Raw genomic sequence first — 22290 nt, 5'->3', positions numbered from 1 at the left:
GTCGGTTGGTTGGTTGATTGGTTGGGGATTTTTGCATGTTTGGTTTTTTGTTTTGTTTGTTTTTTGTTTTGTTTTGTTATGTTTTGACAGAGGATCTCTGTTTCTTCTGGCTGCCCCAGTACGTATTACGTAGATAAGACCATCTTTGAACACACAGAGACCCACCTGCCTCTGCCTTCCCAGTGCTGAGATTAAAGGCCTGCATCACCTGACTGGACCCTTAATGTACTTTTCCCAAACTTGTTCAGCATTATGAGAAAAGGGAAGAGGTGGAGATGATTCTATAAAGTTGAGTGGTCAAAGGGTAGAACTATACTCATTTCTCAATGGCAAACTTTTGCAACCTAAGCTCCAGATTAAAAAAAGAAGAAGAAGAAGAAGAAGAAAAGGAAAGTAGATGCTTCTTTTCTCTTCCCACAAAGTGAAAATCAGAAGGGGTGGACCACTAACCCTCTTGTGAAAATGGTGCTTGTTCCCATTCATTCAAATTCCAACCCAGCAGCTCTACTTCCTGCCTCTCCCACCCCTTCTCCATCCTGCAGAGGGGAGCAGTAGTTTGCCGGCCCTACACAGAGCTCCCTACGGAAGGAATTCCCTGTTCTTTGGTGACCCTCATCTCTCCGTGACCACCAACCCTCAATTTCACAAAAGTCAAAGAAAGTCCACCCTGCACTCCATCTCAAGATGATGTTTCCTCCCAAGAAGCCTCACTCCTCACAATGTTCTAAACTCAAGGGCTGTAATTTTTGCGCCCTCTCATCTTCCCAGATAGTCACAGAGTATATTCATAACACCATTCTCTCTGGGTCAGATCTCAGATGATGGGAGCAAAACCTTGTCTGTCTGCTTTCAGCATGTTCCCATTCCATCTGGGGCCAGGCTTCCCAGCTACCAAAACAGGCAAGTGTCCCAGGTTTTCCTGCTGTACCTCTAACCTTTGTTCCTTGATTAAGTACTTGGTTCCTCTCTACACAGAACTGGACTCTGTCCAACCCGTGTCTCCAGGTCTTCAAATATTCACTCAGGAGATGTTTTTATCCAGAGGTCCATGTTTCCCTTTGGAGTCGGCTCTTAAGGATCCTAAGCAAAGGTCAAGGGAGGGAACCCTGGTCCACAGCTCTCGCCCCACCCCCACCCCCACCCCCATTAAGGCAGGAAAAGGAAGCCCCTTTGTGTGCACAACTTGCTGACAATTGCTGGCTCTTGCCAGAGTGGTGTGCTTTCCTTTCTCAACATAGGAAGCTGCTAAGAACTGCAACAGGGCAGAAAGACAGAGGAGCTGTCCCTTCCGAAGACGGCAGGGTTGCAGAGGCCATACAAATGCTACTATGGGTTATTTCGGGACCAGCAATGAAACACTGAGCCAGTCTTTTCTCTCTGAGCCAGCCACATCAGCACAATTTGACTTTTGACATCTTTTCCTTGTGATGAGAAACGGCTGGCTCTTTCAGCAGTTGTGGGGAAAAGGGCCTGCTAACTAGAGGGAAGGAAACCCCCACCACAGACCTTACAGGAAGGCCTGCGCCTGGAAACTCACAGGCAGGAGCCAGTAGAGGGCAGCAAGTGTCTATGGGGGGGGGGAGGAGACCTGGTAGCAAGATCTCTCTCTCTCTCTCTCTCTCTCTCTCTCTCTCTCTCTCTCTCTCTCTTTCTCTCTCTCTCCAATTACAGGGTGTCTCTAAAGGCAAAGCACCAGAGCTCTAGCGTCAGCAGAAATACAAGTTGGAAAGACCCAGGGTGGTAGAAGGGGAGACACCCTCCAATCCCCAGCGCAGGCAGCTCTTGGCAAGGTCGGGCAATGGCTGTGCAGGTCTCACCCTTACTGCCCCAGAATCCCCCTGGGATGAGGACCCTGGCAGAGCCAGCGCTGCTGTGCAGAGAGAGAGGGTGGGGAGCTTGGACACCCAGCCTTTTGTGTCACTTTGCTCCTTGGCCTCCTGCAACTCTAGGACAAAGGAGCTCCTGGGAGCTGCCAGCAGCCTGGGGGCACCCCTGGGTTTGACAAGGAAGGACGAAACCTGATCCCAGCAAACGGGACAAGTCATTGTGCTGTTCTGTGAGGTGACCCAGTTCTGAGACCAGACGCTAGGCTCTGATCACACTGTATCTCTCACACCCCCTGCTCGTACCCCTCGGCATCCGAGGTAAGAACATGGCATCCTTCCTTCCACCTGGACAAATGAGGGGTGTTCCCTGCCACAGCAGCTGCATACTCTAAGGTGTTGAGAGAGAGAGAGAGAGAGAGAGAGAGAGAGAGAGAGAGAGAGAGAGAGAGAACCAAGGTATGGTGAGATGGGAGGGGTGCCTCAGTGGGCCCATGCTGAGGCATCCCTTACACCTGAGGTACCAGCCATATGATAGTGTGGAATAGAGTTTATTTAGGGCAGGGAAGGGATGTTGGGAAGGGAGGAGGGAAAGAGAGAGAGGGAAGAGGGAGGGAGGGACGGAAGAAGAGGAGAGGAGAGGAGAGGAGAGGAGAGGAGAGGAGAGGAGAGGATAGGAGAGGAGAGGAGAGGAGAGGAGAGGAGAGGAGAGGCTGGCTAAGAACACATGGAGAGAGGGGAGAGTAGAATGAGAGGGAGGAAAAAAAGGGTCAGGGAGGAAGGGGCAGAGAGAGTAAGAGATTGAGGAGGGGACAAGCAGCCCCCTTTTGTAGTAAGCCAGACATACCTGGCTGTTGCCAGGTAACTGTGGGGCAGAGCCTATAAAGAATGCTAACATTTCTTCCTTTTGGTTTAATTTAGAAAAGGAAAAACTAGAAAGAGGTGAAGCAGAAATAGGGTCATTGTGGTCCTTAGCTATTTCCTGCTGACTCTGGGGAGATGTGTCTCTGGGAAAACTAAGAAAATGAGCACGGGGCATGGGGATGTTGGTCTAGTCTCAGGAAAGCTGGCTGTTTTCTTGTTGTCCAAGGTCTGTGGAACTATCTGTGGGTAAGAAGGAACAGGTCCGGTAGAAGTGTCTGAGTCTCTGAGAGTAAATTAGAGTACTGTGGGTAGCTTCTCTGGACCTGTCCTGGATGTAGATTTTAAACACCTGGACTTGAAACAGCCAACTCTCTGAAGGCTATACTCATGGGGAAGGGACGCCTCAGCATGGGCCTGCAGAGGCATCCCTTCCCCTCCCCTCTCACCACACCATACCTGGCTCTATTAAATATATACTCGGCTCTTTCCCGTTTTTTTTTTTTTTTAAATAAAACACAACATAATGGACCCAGGGGCAGCCAGAAGTGGCCTCCTGCCTCTCCTGCCCAGGAGCCTCTTTATATTTTACCAAGGCTTCTACCAGGAGGAGGTTCTGGACTCTAACTAGAGCCTGAGTCAGAGTTGGGCTTGGCCTGGGTGCAGGTCACTGGGAGACAGCCATCGAGGGTCTGGTGTAATCTGGTTACTCATTTGTTTTCCCAAGTCCCTGGAGGACAGCCCTGCTACCCAGTCACTGGATTGGAAGACCTTCACATGACAGGCTCTGGTCCAAAAGGCCTGGGTAGATTAAAGTGTCAAGCTGAAGGTGACAGGTTACCAAATTCTAGCACTTCAGCACAGGCTGAAGCAAGGTGCCTGGTTCCTCTCCTTCCCAACATGCAGTCTCATTTATACCCTGTTGGGAAGAGCTCCTTTGCCCTGGCCCTGACTACAGCAGGTGACCTAAGACTTCAGCTAGTCTCCCCATCCCATGCTTGAATCTGTCGCCAAACCTGGTGTTTTTTGGTCAAAAGATTGTTAAGCACAATTCTCAATTATTTTAGAGTCAACTCTCCCACCCCCAATGGAGCCCTTAGGCTCTGAGCCCCTGATTCTGTGGCTTTGTTTTCCATGATCTGCCCTTGAGACTCTCCTCTCTCCTCCTTTAGCTTCGTGACTTAAGTAAGAAGGGACTACGGGAACCTCTAAACTGGATTCATAGACCCATCACTCACAGTGAGAACACACTGTCTTGGAACCTAACGGCATGTGCAGAGGACTTTGCCATCATTGGGAGGCCTTCTGATTTCCTGTAATACTGGATCAGGATTTCAGACTAAATTTCTTGCTGACAACCATTAAAGACTCTACAAAATATACCCCCCCAAAAAAAACCAAAAAGAAAAACCAAACCAAAACAAAAGCAAACAAACAAACAAAAAAACCCAGTTCTTCCAACCTGTTAAATACCGAGTTGTAATGTTGGCTGCTGACACCAGAAACGATAGTGGACTGGTCACTACTCTCATTGCCTAACCAACTGCTGCTGTCATTAAAAAAAACTCAAACCGATGCTTGTAGCTTTGGACAAAAACTCCACGGAATGAATCCTCATAGGATTTGTTTTATTTGTTTGTTTTATAAATTAACTCCACTTGGATAAAGAAGACAGCTCTTCTACATTGCCTGGAGCCTCTCTCTGGCCTGTCTCCCCACTGTACTGCTGCAAAGGACACATCCTGATAGAGGCTATCACTTCAGCTGCAGCCTCTACAGACCCTGTAAAACAACCACAAAAGGGTCTCTGCACTGTGGGGTGTTTGGTACCACTCACCATGGAGGCTTAATCTTCATCACAGTGTTTTGGATTCATTTCTCACTTCCCTGAACTGCCTTCCTCATTTCTAAGACAGTAGCACTCATAGCAACAAGCTCAGGGTTACTGTAAGGATTAAGATAGTGTAGCTAAAACACAGAGTACCATGTCCTCAGCAAGCAGTAAGTGTTTAATGAATATTAGGTATACTCACGGTTTCTGACCAATATTGACTATAAGATCTTATCACTAGGGGCTGGGGAGAGAATCAATAAACTGTTTACTATGCAAGCATGAAGCTCAGAGTTTGGATTTTCAGCACCCACCTAAAAGCCAGATATGATGGCCATGTACCTGTAATCTCAATACTGCGAAGCGGGAGACAGGCAGATCCCTCGAGCTTTCTGGTCAACCATTCTAACTGACTCAGTGTGCCTCCAGTTCAGTGAGAAACTCTGTCTCAAATAATAAGGAAGGCTGGAGAGATGGCTCAGCTGTTAAAGGCAGGAGTTCTCTTGCAGAGGATGGGAGTTCGGCTCTCGCACCCACATCAGGAGGGTCGTAACTGGTCTAATCCAGCTCTGAGGAGCAAAAGCAGTCTTCTGGCCTCCTCCAACCCTGCACTCAGCACATATAAAGCCACACTCAGATAAGAAGAAAAAAGGTGAAGGGAGAAAGAGAGTGAGTTTAAGGCTAGACTATATATTGAAATCATTATCTCAAACAAATAAATACATGAACATAACTGGCTAACAAAAATAGGGTTCAAACCATGCTATATACAAAAGAAGAAGGAAGATGGTGATTGAAGAAGACAAATCACCTTGATCTCTGGTTACACACACTTGCAGACACATGTACACACTCATGCACACAAACACACAAAGTATTGCCAACATCTTCAGCTACATGCCAATACTTGAATTTCTTTTTGAAAAATTGTACCAATTCATCTTTTTTTTTTTCCTATCAAGACGTTCATACTTCCCCAGGAAGGAGCCTGCTCCATCTTTACATAATCTTGCCTGTTGCCAAGTACATCTTTTCAGTAAAAGGATGAAGTCTAACTTCTCGGACGTTGCATGAAAGATTGACGACGCAACTTTCCACCTGCCTCACCACACCAACTGCACTTATCACGCCCACCACGCGCTTACCACGCCCACCTTACCACCCCCAGTTCTTCCCACCTGGTTGCTCTGGACAGATAGATGCTCATGGCTCCACCTCACTTGGTGTGGGGCGTGGCCAGTCCATCTCCAAGTCTTGTACTTCTTTAGCACTGTTGCATCTCAAATATGCTTTGAGAACGGAGTCAGGGCTCTAACTGTAGATGCAGGGTAACTTTTACCCTACTCTTAGCTAAAGCAAATAAGAAAAAAATTTTTTCACACTGCTCAGCTGTACCCATCCTGTTTTGCACTTGGGCAATTTATTTTCCCACTTAAGTGAACAGTCAGCCCATTTCCTTGCCTTTTAGGATGCGTTTGGAATCTGCTTCTGGCACCTAAATGTATGGTTGTCTTTCAGCATTAAGTAACTGGACTTGGGAAAGAGTGACCTTTATAACTTCAAGTTGGGGACATATGATAAAAGTATTAGACAAAATAGGGCCAAGAAGTAACATCCTTAGGTTGCTTTCATCCACTGCCCAGGGACTCTGAAGTTTCTTCTACCCCACCTTGGTCTTAGCAGTGAGTGTTGAGGAAGAAGGTGAAGCCTTTGCACAAAAGGAGACAGAGAGGTCTGCACTGGATAAGGATTGGGGTGGGCTGTGATAAGTTGAAGGTAGACCAAAAAGAAAATAATGAGCAAATCAGAGGCAGTAGGAAGGGGGAGAATCAAGATATAATTGTGTAAGTCCAAAAATGACAGGAAGCTGGAGAGAAGAGATGGCTCAGCAGTTAAGAGCATTGCCAGGTCTTCCAGAAGTCCTGAGTTCAATTCCCAGAACATACATGAAGACTCACAATCATTTGTATCCCCCGCCCCAGAGGATTGGAGGGCACCAGGCACAGACAAGTGGGCAAAATATTCATATACATAATATATAATACATGTATAATATATAGATATAGATAGATAAATAGATAATATTATACATATTATATACATATAATATTATACAGATTATATATTATAAGACAGAGAGGGAGAGAAAGAGAGAGAAAGAGAGGAAAAAATGTTAGAGGAAGTAGATAGGGATTTACAGAGAATTTTACTGTCTAAGGTGGATGACAAGAAAGGAAGAAAAAGTGGTTGGATATCTGAACAGCCACAGTTCCCCTATGGCTAAGAGGTTTTCAGGATTTAGCATGTCCACCAAGGGCTGAGAATGACCTCAGGCAGACAGGAAAGGCCTTCTCAATCAAGCCCTTTTGATTCTCAGCAAGTTGATTTACAGAAGGATGTTTTCACTTCCTGAAAACCTCCAGGCACAAGGAAGATGCACACTGGACTTTGCTCAGCACACCTGCCTTCCAAGGGCAAGATGGATCTAAAATCAGCCTTGCCGGCAAGCCAAGACCCCGCTGTTCTATGAAGCTCCAGCTTTGCTTTGAAGCCTACAGAAGCCTATCGTCTCTTCTCATCTTAGGATCTTACCACATGGGAAAGGCAGCCCCATGGTAGTGTGCATGGATCCTCCTGAACACAAAGCTTCACACATTCTGTGAACCAACTTCTAGGCTTTGAATGTGTCCCTATGAAGCTCATGTCTTTGGAGGTCTCTCGGTGGTGAGTCCTTTGGAAAGTAGTTAAGATCCGATGAACTCATGAATGTGAAACTCCGTAGAGGAATTTATAGTCTTACAAGACATAGTGGAATATACATTTTAATCCATGAACTTGGGAAATAGAGGAAGGAGGATCAGGAATCAAGGGCTAGCCTCAGTTATATAGCAAGTTTCAAGTCAGCCTTAGATCTGTCTTAAGTAAAAGGCAAGAGGTGGGGGCAGAGCTAGCCTATTTGTTGTGTAGCCCCTGTGATGCTTTCCACAGAGATAGAAGGAGTCACCAAGAAGCACCGCCCCACCCCCAGGTGCTAGGACCTGGATATTGCAAATCTCAGCTTTCAGAAGGATGTGCTAAACACACCTCTCCTTCATGTGAATTGCCTGGCCTTTAGCCTTTAGTTGTGACAACAAGACACTAGTACTGACATCAGAAGCAGGTCTTAGGCAAGTTTCAAATTCATTGTCAATAAGGTGACTCTGGGGCAAGGAGAGCCAGCAGCAGCTTATTTGGTGATGGTATGAAGCCTGGAGTGAGCTGTCTGTGCAACCTAGGGTGGGCATTGAGTGTATTTCTAGGCCATTGTCTCTTCCTTTGGAAAACAGAAATGAATTTGATGCTGTCTCAGTTTGGTCCTTGCCCTACCCAATTACTGAGGAAGTCCCGGCAGGATCTCAAACAAACACTTAAAGTGGAGACAGGAATGGAAGCAGAAGCTGTGGTGGAGTCATGCTCACTGGCTTGCCTGCCACACTCATGGGTGGCTACTTTTCTTATACTTACTAATGTGTTATAGTCACTACAGCAGACAGATAGATTGCTTATCATTTATTATTCTCTGTGTGTGTATGTGTGTGTACAAGTTGTAGGAGTTATTTTACCCCAACATGTAGTCCCAGGAATGGCAGAAAGTTCCTTTATCTACTGAGCCATCTTTCTGGCATTTATTACTATTGTTATTGTTATTATTATTATGTGTGTTTTATTGTGTGATTATGTACATGTGTATGTCCATGTGTACATGTGAATGCATGTGAAATGTGTAGGTGCGTGCACAGAAGCCAGAGGTTGACATCAAGTCTCCTCCTTAACTGTTCTTTTTATTTTTTATATTGTTTATATATTGTTATATTATTGTTTAAGATGGTTTCACTCACTGAGCCTGGAGCACACCAATTGGCCAGACTGGCCAGGTAGGGAGCTCTGGGAATTCCACCTCTGCCATTAGTGCCAGGTGTAAGGCTGCAGTGCATGCCTTTTCCATTGGTGCCAGTCCTCATGAGTGTTTAGCAAGACTTCTATCAACTAAACTATCTCCCTGGCCAGCCCTACACATTTAACATGTATTTGTACATTTTATGGAATCCCCTGCATTCCATTGCAGAGGCATATTACAAGGAAAGAACAACCTTGTCCCCAGTACCAGTAAATAAATCTTGATTAGTCTAAGGCAATTCTGTTCATTTTATTCTCCTTGACCAGTAAATAGTTTAAGGAGGGATGGAGTCACCAACTTGGGACAGGAGATTTTAAGAGAAAGTTGAGGTTGGGATGGGTTCTGGGAAACAGTCCACGGGTTCACAGTTAGAGTTACAGTTACACCTCACCTCCACATGTGTCTTGGAAGAAGAAGCAGGTTCTTGAGTTCAAGGCCTGCTTGGGCTACAGTGTGTTCAAGGTCAGCATGGGAAACTCAGTAAGTGTTGGGAGCTGACTTAAGCAGAAAGCGGCTAGATCAACTTTGCAGCCATCTGGAACCATATACCCTGATGAAAGACTTGGTTGTCAAAAGCCTGTAACAGCTGAAGCACACTCTGATAAATATATTGTTTATCCCACATAGCTTGTTTTGCTGTTTAGTGACCTCAGCTGTATGGTGCACGTGGTAAAGTGTTTTCACCTGTGTTCTCCTGTTTGTGTATATAAATACCTCAGCATTCCCTTCAATAGGGGAAACATGAGAAAATAGAAGAGACTGAATCACACCCTGTCTTGTCTCCATTCTTCGCGTCTCTTGCCCCAAGAGCCACACTCTCTCCCGAACAGAGCACTTAGCCCCAAAAGTGTTGAGGCAAAGTGTTGAGGCAGAATGTGGGCCTCAACAAGTAAGATGCTGCCTCAAAGTTAAAGCCAAAAGGGGACCAGGATCCTTCTGGCCCTTATATTTAAGCGGTCTCCTGGTCATCTGTAAGAAGTCTCCCAAAGTGGAGAGGAAATCTGAAGATCCAGACTTGAGAGTGATCCAGGTGAGCCTGCAAAGCCCAAAGAAAAATAGCAAGAAAGACCAAAGATGTTCCCACTCTGACCTGGGCCCTCCCCTATCCCCTGCCCTTGCTGTGGGTCTTATGAGTGATTTGTGGATTCAGAGGGAACAGAGGCTCACAGGTGGAACCAAAAAGCTGTCATCCTGGGATCCAACAGAGTAATTCAGGTAGGGCTCCACACTACACTACTGTTACCCCCCCCCCCCCCCCAACACACACACACACACACTTCACAGCCAGGGTGACATCCAGTTGTCCCTGTGTATCTGTGCTGGCTTTAGTCACATAAGCACACTGTTTAACTCTACAATTTAACATTGCATCTGTTGTTGGCTTCACTTGGGGGAGGAAGGAGGCTGCCTTAGTCATTTTATATAAGGAATTGACTGACCCAAACATTTGGTACCATTTAATTAAAACAAATGGAGAACATAGTTGCTGCACAAGATGGGAATTTCATGAGGCAGGAGCATGAACAGAATGGGAGGCCACAACCTGTGTCCTTGTCCATGGGCATGGAAAGGGACAGTCTAAGCATTGCCCTTGTGACTGGTAATCCTTAACCATCATCTGGCAAGACACATACTTAGAAATAGTTTGTAAAGTCAACAGCCAAACCTAGTCAATAGAAAAAGAAACTCATATGATGCCTCAAGAAATATGGACAAGAGGGAAAAGCCAACCATTCATGCTGAGTGAATAATAATCAAATAATAAGGTTGTCACCATTGTAAAGAGAAAAAAAAAAAAGTCAAGAGAGCAGAAAGTCTGAGCCAGATTATAAGTAAGTAAGTAAGTAAATAAATAAATAAATAAATAAGAGAAGTCTCTATGTTAGAGTCAATGCACTTTCTGGCCACATAGTAGGTAGTACTGCTTCTTCTCTCAACTATAAAGATTAAGGATTGATGTAGGACACAGATGGAGAACGGGAATAGGCCATATGCTCACCCATGCCCTGGGAATGTGGCATGGAACGGCAGAAGGTGACAAACTGACCATAGAGACAGCGTCAACAGCAGAGAAGAACTGTACAGCCCACTAAAATGTTCTGCTTCTAGCTTTTTTAGTCAATAATCTAATTCCATCTTCACTTTCTGTAATGTGACTCACACATTCGTATGACAGCCCTGACCTCCCTCCTTGTCTTCAAGCCCAGGTCTCCATTGGTTTGTTTAAAATGTCCACGTGGATGTCTGTAAGGACTGCTCACCCAACATATCTAAGCCCAAGCCTTTTTTTCCCCCCAACAAATTCCATCCTTCTCCAGGATTTCCTGCCTTAGTTTTCTCCACTGCTTGTATCAGAACCTCCAGAGGTGGACTAACATCCGACCAAGCATGTTCCATGTCCCAGCATGCACCTCGTCCATGCCCCTGTCATCAGAAGCCTGGTCTGTATCGTTTCCCCTAAATGGTCTCCTTGCCTCTATTCTTGCCAACATCCCTGGCATCTCTTCTTTCCATAGCCAACTTAAGTATGATGCCTCTATGGTACTCAAGGTGCTTCCAGGCCTCCCTGGCTTCAGACGTCTGGCCCAGCCTTCTTATTTCTCCTTCCAGAGCTTCAACCAAAATGCTGTGCGTGCGAGCTCTGTTCCCAGGAAGCTCTCATCTGTCTCCATCTAAGTTTCCCCCACAAAAATGTAGAAGAGTTTGGCTTATCTCTTCAGAAGGCCAGTGTCCCAGCCAACCTTGTAAACTCTTTTGCCCACTTGAAAAATTCTTGAAAAGCAATCTCCATTCCCAGGCAGACTCCCCACTCACGTGCTTCCTACCCACATCCCTCCAGCCCCATCCGTCAGCTTCCTTGGGTCCGCACCACAGCTGGGCCTGCCCCTTCGGAAGCCGACACTCCCTCAAGGGTGGTGGATTTACTGTGCAGGGTTACTGGGTGCATAAATCTGGGCCTCGGGATTCAAGAACTGTGACACTTTTACAGCCTCCTCCCCCAAGTCTCTGCACATATTTGAAGCAACTGGAGGGAAGAACATCTGTTTTCACTTTTTAAAATTCACTCCATGGCTCCCATCTGACAAAAACTTCAATCTTGCCAGAGTTCTGGTCCCTGGCTGAATGAATGAGTAGTGAGGCTACACTCTGCCAGAGGTCCTGTCTGTCCTGTCTCATCAGGCTATGAAGAAACCACCAGAATCAAAAGTCTCCACTAACAACTAAACCGAGAATGTTCCTGAGATCAGGTTGGGTGGTCACCTCCCAGTTTGCTGGGAAGTTAAGGAGGCACTTTTCTAGGGGAGGCAGGGAGAACCTCCAGGGTTTCTTTTTCAATAGAAGCTGTACCCAGAGGACCATGTACAATGAATGCTGGAACTTGTAGTCTCTGGCCAACACTGAGAATCATCACTCAAAGATAAGAAGCTACCTAACAAGCTCCATCTTGTTAGGCATGACTTAACTCGTTGATAACCTGTCTCACATAGATCCCTGCCTCATGAGGAATCATCATGAGATAGTCATGGTCGAGCCAGTTTAGAAAATTGTGTCTCCTCTAGAAGGTCCCACTGATAGCTGGCAGGAGGATCAGAACAATCAGAAACAGGCCCCTTTGAGAATGCTCCCCTGCAGGGAGCAGAACATTGGCCCTCTTAGACGCCATCATTCACTGTATTTGGCGTTGGTCAGAGCCACTGAGAATGCCAGTGGTCGTTTCTCCCTGAAGCACACTGGCTTCAAGATGCCTGTAGAAATAAAGGCAAAGTTCATACAGAACATGGCGCCGTGGCCCTACGAAGACAGCCAGAGCCCACAGGTTTCCACACACAAGCTTACAATGCACTTGCTCATTAAGATTCTCAAATAGGCTCTAAGCCTCTCCAGCTCAAAATCCTTCAAGTCCCCACAGCCTGTTCAGTGAGCTCTTGTTTTCCCACTCTCGCCCCACACCCTAAACTCTAGCCAAGGGGTTATTTGCTAAAGTTAACAGCCACCTCTCATTGAGCACTTACTAAATCCCGTGAGCTGCACAGAGTATGTAGAGCCATTATGTCATTTAGTTCTGTGTCTATCTGAGGTGGGTAGGTTCATACCTGGTTTTCAGAAGGTGACACTGAGGCAAGGAAGTCAAGCCATTAGCCTGTAGCCAACCTGTCATTCTGCTGGAGGCTGTCACATGGACAGTAACCACAAAACCACACAATAAAAAACCGGACATGACCTCACAAGCCCTGGACCTTGCCTGGCAGCCTTAGTAAGTGCCCTCCCCACAGATGAATCATGGGGATACTCTCTACTACCTCTTTAGCAAGGCCATCTCCTCTACAAACATAGCTTCTGTGCTTGTAGCCCCTGATCCACAAAGAGACCCACGGTGCTCACAACGCACATGCAGTATATGCCCTGACCCCATTCTTCTTCCTGTAGATGGACTCTTTTCCATATTGCCCATTAGATACGTTGCAGGTTGTCAACACCTGTGCAGTCTAGCCCTTGGGTTAAATGACAACCTCAATCTCTATCTCTCTGCCTGTCTGTCTGTCTCCATTTGTCCGTTTGTCTTTCTATCTTTCTGTGTCTGTCTTTCTGTCTCTCTGTGTCTGTCTGCCTCTCTGTGTGTCTGTCTTTCTGTGTCTGTCTGTCTGCCTCGCTCTCCCCCTCCTCTGTCTCTCTCTCTCTCTCTCTCTCTCTCTCTCTCTCTCTCTCTCTCTCTCACACACACACACACACACACACACACACCATCTCTTATTTAAATCCTCAGTGAAGAGATGTCTAAATTCCACTGACCATTTCTTTGAACCATTTTCTTTGGAAAGTCGCATGTAATCCCTTCATTTCTTACATGTGAGCTAAATTTAATGTCTTCCCCTAGTACACACAATGTGGCTAAAAGGAGGTCAGGCTGTAAACCAGACGGCCACTTTCACTTTGCTCTCGTAGCTCATCCATCGTGGGTACAGCTAGTCATGATAACACTCAAGTAGCTGAGACTGAGTGTACTGGGGACTTCTGTTACTGAATGAAAAGAGGAGAAACAGAATCAAGAGACCAAAGTGTGAGAGGAGTACTAGAGATTGTTAGTTAGTTAGCTAGTTAGCTAGTTAGTTAGTTTACTTTGCTTTGGGTTTGTTTGTTTGTTTGTTTTTGTTGTTGTTTTGAGATGGGGTCTCTACCCAGCCTTGACTGTCCTGGAACTCACTATGTGACCAAGTTGGCCTTGAACCCTCAAAGCTCTGCCTGCCTCTGCCTCCCTAGTGCTGGGATTAAAGGTGTGTGCCACCATGACTGGTCTTAGAGATTACTCTCAAAAGCAATGCTTCCTCAAACAAAGAGCAAGGGACTTTTATTGAGGATATTTATGTGTATTAACACAGGAGAAACAGACTAGTCTTCATATAAAGAGGCAGGCACATTCCTGAGCATGCTCAGTTCAGGTCATGTTTCTTTATATATTGCTTTAAAAACAAACAAACAAACAAACAAGTATGCCCCCACCCCCACCCCCACCCCCTAAAAAACCCCAACAAGGTCTTGCTTTGTACCATTAGCTGGCCTAGAACTTCCTATGTAAACCAGGCTGGTCTTGAATTCACAACCTCTCGAGTTCTGAGATCAAAGGTGTATACCATCACAGCCTGCCATATTTGTGTTTTTTCAAAGAAGATGCAAGGCTGTGAATGGAGGATTTAGTGTGAATCAATACAGATTACTCTAGGCCACCTAAGAAGAATAAATCAGGGTAACTCTGATTCTTTACCTGAAACAAAGCCCAACTTTGAAAGTATGTTAACAGCCATTTAAAGGGCACAGTCATGTAAAAGGTGGCAGCCTCCCCCACACAAGCATGCATGACTGCCCCTGAAAGTACGTGCCTGGTGGTTGAGAGCCTATGCCTGCCCTTGTACAGAGGAACAGAACACCAGTAACAGACCCTTACTTGAACTCTGAGAGTAAGCCACTTAGAAATGGACTCAGCCCTTGTGAGGCTGTGCAGTGCGGCCGCCTCTGCCAGGAGATTCATGGAGGCCCTCTGGGAAACCCTGTGGCAATGCCTCTCAGATGAGCAGGCCCAGGAATCCTCCCTCCAAAACAAATCCTGTTGTGTAAGCCATGGTGCACTGAAGTAACTGTTCCACACCCATGATACTAAGCTGGCATAGCCCTTTCCCCACTTACCTCGAGTGGAGACATTTCAGAACCTTAAGTGTGATTGTGTTGTTCTCCAGTTCAGAATTCCTTTAAGGCCCTTCACTACCACCTGACCATCCATGACACTCATTGAAATGGCATCCAAGGCTCTTCAGAGGATGACCTTTGGCCTCCACTCTCAAGAGATCACTTAGCTCTCTTTCCTCTGGCAAACCAAAACTTGTTTTATATTGAAATCGTCTGTCCTCCCTCCATTTTTCCTTCCCTCCCTCTTTCTTCCTCTTTTTCCTTCCCTTCTCCTCTCTCTCTCTCTCTCCATAATTCTCTCTCTCTCTGAGATTCAAGTGTCAGATCACATGCCAAGGGCCATTCCAAGAGCAATTTGGATGCAATCGAGAATTAAAATGAATCTGGAGGGAGAAAACAAACCAGTCCCTAAATTACAATCCATCAAACCAACAGAGCTCAAGGCTCTATCTAGGTTGAAGGCTGGATGGTCCATGAACAGACTCTAGATATCTTGTGTTTTCTAGGAAAACAGACCAGTTACTGAAAGATGCCTACCCCCTCAGTCCCCAATGAGCCATTAGTACCCAAGACATCTCATCAGGTAAATGGTGCCCACGTGCCATTTGAAACTGATGTAGACTTGTAACCATGGGATTTGGGTTCAGAGTCTGTGTGTTGGGGTGTCCCTGTGAGAGGTATGGATGTGTGGGTGTTCCGCGCCCCTTTTCGAGTCCCCTTTGCCCTCGAAAGAGACAGGTGAGGCAGTGTTCGGGTAGTTACTACAACGAGGCTTTATTCTTGTATCAGCTGAAGCGGGAGACTCCAAGCCCGGGAAAGGCACTGCTATATGTACCCTAGAGTGGTGTGTTCACTTCTGATTGGCTGTTCACTCATTACCCCATATTACGCCCCAGGATGGGCAGTGGCTTGGCACGCTTTTGCCTTTTGCACCTGCGCAGTTAGTTGTTTACTTGTGGGAGCACAGGATGCCCGCGTCATCTTGTAATGGCGAATGTTGTCACCGCTCACCGCGGCTCCTAATATGTGGGTTGGGAGGGAGGCAGTATTGTATCTTATTTTAACTGCAAAGAATATACCTGAGACATTACTAAACCCACCTCCCAAGAGCATTATCTATTATCTATCTATCTATCTATCTATCTATCTATCTATCTATCTATCTATCTATCCATCTATCCATCCATCTATTGTCTATTATCTATCTATCCATCCATCCATCTATTGTCTATCTATTATCTATCTATCTATCTATCTATCTATCTATCTATCTATGTACCTTCTATTTTAGAACACTTTAGGTTGTTTGTCATTTTTCTTTTTAAGCCTGACATACAGCACTTGCTATTGTTAGGGGATCCAGTGTGATAATCTGATGCACAGCACAGATTGTACCAAGATGAAGTACACATCCCTCTCCATAAACAGTTCTCATTCCTTGTGATGGGAAGATTTGAAGTCCCCTCTTCTCATTGTTGTCACTGTTATTGTTGTTGTTGCTTTGGCAGACAAGCCCAGGCTGGCCTGGAACTTGTTATATATATCAGCCAGAATCTAACTGACTATAATTTTACAGCATCTGCCTTTAAGGGCTGGAGTTGCAGAGGTGGACCACCACACTCAATTCTTTTCTAGTTCCTTAAAAACAAGTTGTACATGGCAGTCCGAGTGTCTTGGGAACCACTCCTCCTGTCTGTGTTTTGGGACCTGCTGTCCCCTCTCCCTTCATCCTCCCTAGATGTTGTACATTACACAACTCTTCTACTTCTTTTTATGGGACACAAGTCTCTCTCTCTCTCTCTCTCTCTCTCTCTCTCTCTCTCTCTCTCTCTCTCTCTCTCTCCCCCGTGTGTGTGTGTGTGTGTGTGTGTGTTTGCTTGTGAGAATGCATTCTTACCTACCTCTCTCTTTCTCTCTCTTTCTGCACGCACACACACACACACAGACACACACACAGACACAGACACAGACACACACACACGATCACACACCTGCTGAGCACTTAAGCGGAAGTTAGAGGATAACCTGTGGGAGTCAGTCCTTTCTTTCCACCATGTGGGTCCCCCAGAGAAGGAACTGAGTTCTTGTGGTTTGGTGGCAAATGTGTGAAGCTGCTGAGCCATGTCATAGGCCTGAGTCACCTCTTGATGGTTCTACAAACAAATGAGACCATGCAGTGTTTGTCTTCCTCTGCCTGACTTATTTCACCCAGTGCAGCATCCTCCCTTTCCATCTCATTGTTAAATGAGAGGGTTCCACCCTTTTAAATGGTTGGTGTTTTATTATGAATATAGTTTCTTTATCCACTTATCTATTGATGAAAACTCCCTTTTTTGTTTGTTTGTTTATTTGGTTGGTTGGTTGGTTGGTTGGTTGGTCTCACTCTGCATAGTCCAGACAAGCCTGAAATTTACTATGTAGCCCAGATTGGCCTCAAATTCAAGATTCTCTTACCTTAGCCTTCTGAGAACTCAGATCACAGGTGTCCCTACCCCTGCTTATAAAATGAAAATGTCTGAGGCATCCCCTGGGAGGCCATTTTGATTGTTGGCTACCTTACCAAAGTGAGGAACCTGAGGCTTACAAAATTACATGCCTGCCCTGGCTGACAAGAGCCCCAGAGCTTCATGGATGTTCTAGTGGCTACTTGGCATCTTCTCTGTGCCTTGTCTCCTCACCTGCCCTTTTTTTCACTTCACGGGTACAGAAAGGATAGAACTCTATGTCTCTTCTTCCTTCAAGTTTTTGTAAAGCTAGTCCCTCCCAGCCATTAGACCTCAGATGTCACCTCGGGGAGCTTCTTCTCATTGGTCTCAAAAGGAACCTGTTCCTCCCTCTCCATAAGAGAGTCTACAGCAAGGAATTGTGAACTGAACATGATACCTGAGAAGATGTGTAGATGTCTCTTTTCACAGGATCATATAATGGAGATGGGAGGGTCTTTCCACTTCAGCTCCTTTTGTACAATGACTGCTTACAACTTTACTAAAGGAAAAGAAAAGGAAACTAAACTAAAAGGAAAAGAATCTCAAATGCCCTCCTTTTACTACAGGCGTTTGTTTTGTTCCCAAGTGTTTGCCTGAGAGCCTTTAAGCAGCACAACCTGAGAGATGCTGAGGGCTTAAACACTTAGCATTCTTACACAGGTATTTCTCCATGAAGCAAGGCGGTGGCTTTGTGCCCTAGGATGGGGAGGAGAATATTATGGTAACACCTCGGGACCAGGAAAGCCTCCTTCTGATACGGCAGGGTCTGAAGAAAGTCAGAGGAGACAGTTTCTTAGCTGAGCATCTGCTGCAGTGTGTTGGAACTGTTGTTTCTCATAGTTGTTGAATCCCAGCCAAGTACCCACAGCATCTCCACAGTGCCTGGGTATCGATGTCTCCTTTCTGAGACTGGTAGAACTGCCATCACATGGTTCTCTGTTCATACTGAGGATAAAACCCAGGTGTCATAGGGAGGGACCCATGACTCCAGCTATATATGTAGGGAAGGATAGCCTTGTCAGGCATAGGTGGGAGAGGAGATCCTTGGTCCCATGAAAGCTGAACACCAATCAGGGGAGGAATTCGAGGGTGGGGAGGTGGGAGTGGGGGGCAGGTGGGCGCACACCCTCATAGAAGCAGGAGGAGGGGGGATGGGATAAGGGGTTCCTGGGTGGAGGGGGAAATGGGGTAAGGGGATAAAATCTGAAATGTAAATATAACGTAAATAAAATTAAATTAAAAAAAATAAAACCCAGGTGTCTTGTATTCTAGACAGGCTATCTGCCACTGAGCAGTGGATACCACCAGCCTCTTTTCTACCTTTTATTTTAAGTTAGTCAGTCTCGCTAAGTTAGTCAGTCTGAGCTTCTGCTCACCCTAAAACTTAAGCAGGGCTTTTCTCCTGCTGCCTGCTGCCTGGGCCTCTCCTGCTGCCTGGGCCTCTCAGATATCTGAGGTAACAAGCTTGCATCATCAGACAGAGCTTTTCTCACAGAATTCTTCACTTTAGGACGAACGACTTCGATTTTATTGTAGGTTTCTCTTCTTGTTCCATTATGAATCATTCACTGACAAAATACAAAAGTTAAAAAAAAAAAAAAAGTTCAGGAAAATAACCAGCTGCCGTCTCTCCCAGGCTGCTCCAGTCTGAGTCAACAGTAGTGGTACACTGGTAAGCTGAATTTAGAAGGGAGGACGGGGTGGGGGTGGGGGGAACGCCATGATGGAGTACATTCACTGTATTCTGCACAGCTTGGTCCTAGAACGTTGACTGTCGCAAGAAGGGAATGGAGAGGGGGACAGATACACAGACACAGGAACAGAAAAGCTGGGATCCTGGCCCTGAGATGCAGCAGCTTGCAACCTGGAAGCTCAGCATGTTGGTTATGTACAGGGAGAGATGAGGAGGAGTTCCCTAGTCTTCATGGGAGGTCTCTGCAGGAGGGAGTCCCAGGCTGTGAACATCTGGGAAAGGGGAGATGCCCTTGAGGCTTTCTGAACACTCTGTAACTATAAGGACCAGAGGGAGGCTTTCCCAGTTCCTGTGGGTCTGAGGCTCTGCAGTCCTGTATATGGGTGAGCCAACAATACACACTCACTCAGGACCCAGAGTCTCTTCTGCTACTGACAGTAGTGCTTGCCAATTTCACTGGTGTGAAATTTCACTCCTCCCATGGCAGATCAGTAGCAAGATGCAACTTAGTGGTAGAGCACTTGCCTAGCATGTGCCAGGCCTCAGGGTCTGTTAGAAATCAGGTGTTCCCAAAGTCTGTCCTCGGGGACTCAGAACCAGGAGTTATGTCATCACTAGTTGCCAATTCTTTAAAAGGTCCCCTCCACTCAGATGGCTCTCTTGTTCTTTTTCTCAGTCTCCTAGTCTGTCTGTCTGTCTGTCTGCCTCTATCTCTCTCTCATGTTCCTACTTCAAGATGGCCTTTCACACCCCCTACCTCCAAATCTTATGTATGAGATCTGTTGTATGATATAATCCTTTTGACATACTTTGGCCAGGACCAACTAAGGTATCTTTCTGCTAAAACCTAATATGTTCAAACCATGACACCTTAAAAAAAGAAAAATCTCACAAGGAACCCACACAAATCAGTATACACATCACTGCAAAACACATTGCCAACATGTACATTTTGGGTTAAGAGTTCCTACCATTGACCCCAATGACAGAAAAATGAAGACAAATACCAGCAGACGGTTTAGAAAAAAAGAAATTTGAACTAGTACACCAAGATTTGGGTAACAGTGAGAATTAAGTAATTAAGCACCATGAACAAGCTGGTGTATTATGTAAGGCTGTTAATCTGCATGGCCTGGCTTGCCTTTCAACTTGGTGTGGGGGCTGAGTCTGCTGATAGCTGGAGCCTAGTTCCTTAAAGCCAGGTTACCTATGGTCCAGTAATGAAGTGTTTAGTTCCCAAGGGAACTCAGTTGCTCTAATGAACACATTACACCTTACCACCACCATCACCCCCCCCCCAGGCCCCTCACCCTCCGCCCCCCACATTGAAGGAGTTAAGCAGGCTAAGATGCAAGATCTATACCAAAGATATAGATCAAACTCTGGGTCGACTTGGTTTAGACAAAGCAACAAGACCATTTCCATTCATCTGACTGATACAAACAGCTTTCATCTGGAAGGATCTGGAAGGCAAAGGCTTAGAGAGTCTGACCTGGCTGTAGCTTAAAGCTCTGTCACTTACCTGGACCCGTCCCAGGTAAACTGGAAATTTCAAGACTCAGCCAGGTATGAGGCGATGATAAAAGAGAAAGATAAGACCCGTGAGCTGGGCCTTACCGCTTATACTCCTCCAGGATGCTAACACTCCCCTCCCCCAGCCCTGCCAAGTGAACAGAAAACAAGGTGAAAGATTCAAAAAGAAAAGAATCAGCAACTCTCAGGACCAGCTGCCCTGTCCTGGGGGAGCGTGACACTACTGCTCTTTCTGGTCACGAGGGAAAACCGTATGACAGTTAACATTTTGTACCTCTAGGCATTGTGTTGGCCAACACAATGAAGCTCTGTTTTCTGGATGGATTGTATAAAGTTTAGGGAGCCTTCATTAAGAGTTGAGGGCACAGAGTCAAAAGGCTGATCTGTATGTCCCTTTAGAACACCTCTCCTCATTAAAGAGGCAGCTGAGTCCACATGACAGTAGTCTGGGAGACTCCCTGAATGCCCATGGCCACATGCAATCTGCAGCATGGAGCCATGAGGTCCGTAGGGGGCATTGGCCAGAGGTGAAATAGTGATGCGGGTAACAGAAAACTCTGCTGGAGTCAAGCAGAAACCAAGGCAGGAAATCCAAGGATGAGAATGCTTGGGCCGTAGCCTCCCAGAGAGTGGCAAGTAGGTTTGGAGTTGATGATGACAGCACCCTGGGATATGCATTGAATTATGGAAAAAGAGCCTGTATCCTCTCCTGATCGAGGAGGGAGTCACTAAAACCACTGTCCTGTTTCACCAACCCTAAGGATCCCGAAGTCAACTGACAGCAAATCTAATCACTGTCTGTGACAGAGTAAAGGGTTCTCTCCCTGAATCTCATCTTCATAAAGGAAAGAATTCAGCCAAGAGCTGGAGACAGTTCACAAAGAAGCTTATTTAGCAAAATGAGGTACAGTGCAATATACACTATACTGGAGAGAAGCCCCCCCACCCCCCCAGAGTGGGGAATAGCAGTTTACTAGATTTTGTGTTCTGGATTGTAAAGACTTTTTATGAATATTTATAAGGTAAATACCATATCATGAGATAACATTTCCCCCTTCCTAAATCATGGTGGATCCTATCTCTCCTGTAAAGGTATATCTTACCATGATCCTTTTGAAAAGCCCACAAGGAGTTGGGGGTCAAAATAACCATGCAAATGATATTATAATGAAGCCGGGAGTCTTTAAGGATGCAGACCCTTATTAGTGTTCGTGTCTGCCATCAGGGAGCGTTTTCTGAGGCCTGAACTTCTGACACGGCAGAAAGAACCTAACCTTAGCCTGAAGGATGCTTACTACAAAGGGGCATTCTGGCCACTGGCAGACTTAGCTACTGAGATGTATCCGTGCTTTTTCTTGGTGTCATGATGCATCACTCCTTGCTGACGAGGTCTCACAATCCCCAGTATCATCATCTAATGAGACACAAACAGAAGAAAACCACCTCACAAATTACAAGCTGCCATTGAGTTTCCGGCCCAGAAATCTTCATTAGAATGGAGGACACAGAATGGTGAGGGATAGAGATTTGGGGAAATATTTGAAAGGAACATTGACCCAAGAAGAACGGAGCATAAAGAAATAGACACTATGGTTGGCTATGGCTTGCTATCTATCTGTAAGACAGAAATAGAACCTGTCAGAGAAACCAGTTTGAATCTTCATTCTGTTTCCTTGGCCATTTCTTTTCCTCTTAAACCACATTCATCTAATGGGAGACAGTAGAGTATGACTGAGCAGACGATCTGCTACATGAAAGCTCATAACCTAAGTGATCCTTTCTGTACATATGTGTCAATCTACTTCCTACTGCTAGCCAGGTTGCCAACTACTGAACACACACACACACACAGAGTCCCCTGTGAGTACAGAGAGAACTATGTGTTAACAAGCTAGCAAAAGTGAGAAGTGATATTGCTCGGTACCCATAAGCTAGGTCTGGGGACG

General features: G+C 45.9%; 2 long non-coding RNA genes across 9 annotated transcripts in view; one reads left to right on the top strand and one right to left on the bottom strand.

Annotated features, from left to right (window-relative positions):
* LOC143443307 (uncharacterized) overlaps window positions 1-22290 on the bottom strand; it is a 106194-nt gene that overhangs the window by 40272 nt on the left and 43632 nt on the right. Inside the window, exon 2 of one of the 8 annotated variants that reach the window (XR_013112157.1) lies at window positions 17516-17617. The exons of the other annotated variants lie outside the window; for them this stretch is intronic. This is a non-coding gene — a long non-coding RNA (uncharacterized LOC143443307). The remainder of the gene's footprint in view (window positions 1-17515; window positions 17618-22290) is intronic. 8 annotated transcript variants of the gene reach the window in all.
* Window positions 1608-9221, top strand: LOC143443306 (uncharacterized). Its single transcript, XR_013112155.1, has 2 exons — window positions 1608-2144; window positions 3857-9221. It is a non-coding gene; the product is annotated as an uncharacterized LOC143443306 (long non-coding RNA).

The sequence above is a fragment of the Arvicanthis niloticus genome, chromosome 8 (assembly GCF_011762505.2).
Source record: "Arvicanthis niloticus isolate mArvNil1 chromosome 8, mArvNil1.pat.X, whole genome shotgun sequence".
NCBI classification, from domain to species: domain Eukaryota; kingdom Metazoa; phylum Chordata; class Mammalia; order Rodentia; family Muridae; genus Arvicanthis; species Arvicanthis niloticus.
The sequence above is the reverse complement of the archived record's forward strand: the minus strand, read 5'-3'. Positions and strand labels throughout refer to the sequence as shown.